This window comes from Aedes aegypti, chromosome 1, assembly GCF_002204515.2.
Source record: "Aedes aegypti strain LVP_AGWG chromosome 1, AaegL5.0 Primary Assembly, whole genome shotgun sequence".
NCBI classification, from domain to species: Eukaryota; Metazoa; Arthropoda; class Insecta; order Diptera; family Culicidae; genus Aedes; species Aedes aegypti.
The window spans coordinates 93,125,608-93,127,800 of NC_035107.1; positions in this window are offsets into that span (position 1 = coordinate 93,125,608).

A 2,193-nucleotide genomic window follows, 5' to 3' on the forward strand; every position below is an offset into this window, starting at 1 on the left:
ACCAGCCGAGAGGAAGTTTGACAACTACCGAAAAACTAAACATTACATATACTTTGCAATTGGATTAAATGGACAAATTGATGTGAAGATTTGCGAAAAAGTTACACGTCTTCTCACTGAGAATCGAACTCACGACTCCATGATCTCTAGTTAGGGCGCGTTACACCTATGCCACGAGAGGACTCATGGACGCAGAAGTTAACCTGAATTCTATTTAAGCTCAATAATCACGTGGTCCTTTTTCGCAAAGTGCACCTCTTTCGGAAGAATTCCGAAAGAAAAAGTTTTCGCAAAACTTCACATCGATTTGTCCATTAAATCCAATTGCAAAGTATAAGTAATGTTTCGTGTTTCGGTAGTGATTTGTTTTAAATTTTGCATTGACAATATGATATGAAATTTATCATCTCCTTTTTATGTAAAATATGGTTGAACTTTGTAATCGTGAAATTTTAAGAACTTTACCGCGAATTTTCATTGTTCCTAGTGATAATAAATGTTGGAGTTTAAAATGACTGCATGTTCCGAGCGAACGTTCAAACAAAATTCCAAAACTTTCAGTAGGAATTTAGTAATTTAATTGGAAAACCAATGATTCTTGGAAGACACTAGAAATTCTAGTAGAACGTCTTGAAGTTCAGATGAACCGGAATATTTATCTTCGTTTTCCCGGGATCTCGAACGCAATTTAAAATTAATTTATTTTGTATTCATTTTTTTTTCATTTGATTTATCAAAAGTAAATTCAACTTATATATTTCATTCCAACCAAATTGACAATTTTTTACAAAGTTCGAATTTTCGTCAACACGTTTGAAGTATGACTCATTAACACTTGAATTTGTGAGAGATGATCTATTTGTGTGCAAATGTTAGATACGTCACTATTTTTCATTGTTCGTTGATGTTGGTTTGACCACTGGGCTATTAGAGAAGTTTTTACAAGTACAGAAATGCTTATAAAAGTGAGCGATTGTATCAAATAGAGCAGGTGTCTTCAGCGGAAAAATCACAAATCAAAGAATAAATGCTCTGAAAATATTAATCGAATCCGACGCAATCTCGCATTTTTGCACTTAGGAAGGATTTTCATACACTTCGCAGTCAAGAGGTGAAAGACATATATGATACAAGTTTTCCTTGTGTTAATTTCTCAGCACGAATATAGTATAGTGGGGTTACTCACGGGGGGTGTTTTAAAAATTTACCTTGAACATATATTCAAGAACAATGTTGTAAAACTTTTATTTCGAATATTCGGATTAACTTAAAATTTGAACCAAATTTTACGCGTTGCAATAAAAATGTTACGTCCACATTCTGTAGTGATCATTTGTCTCAAATTTATTGAATCGAGATCTGCGCAATGCTTGCAGCAGGTGTGCAAGCAATGAGTAGCGACCCATTTTTTTTTGGATTTTATGGATGACACAATCTTAAAATTCGATTATTCCACTTGCTTGAACTTCTTCAATTAAATGAAAAGTATTTGGTCCTGTCTAACTTAATATCGGCCATCTTTAGATGATAGCGAATTTATTCTCATTGATTTGACATGTGAGAAGTAAACTCAAAGTGTGCCACATATTTTAGCTTTACTATTATTTAAGAACAATGACGTAATGTTTCAACAATTGTTTTGAACACTTAACAATCTTGAAAAATATGAAATTTTAAGGCTGGTTCTAAATTGTATTTAATAATAAAATCAAATGTGTACTTTACTGTGGGTCATATTGAATTATTGAGTGTCTCATAAAGATAAGTATATTTTAATTAATAACTTAATATTTCACAAAACTTCAGAGTTCAATTTCGTTGTTTTTGTTGCCTAAACATAGAAGATCAACAGCATTTATACACCGAGGGTGTCTGTTAGTCCCAAGCAGTCATTCGGTTGGTTCCTTGTGTAAGTGCAGCTGATCTGGCAATACTGGAGTAGCATCCACGGGCGGCCAATCAAGCTCAAGCTCAAGCAACAAAATTTTCAAGTTTGAAGACATCTTGATTATTACCGTTAGCATTCGTACCATAAAAATAGTGTTTTGTTAAATTTTCAGCTTTCTAGGTGACGATTTAAAGGTGGTCCAAAGACAATATAGGTTTAAGTTTTGAGAAATGTTCCAAACACGCTAGTACAGTATAAGTATAAACTTGTTAACCCGTAGTAAAAACTCATTCTTCAAACCATAA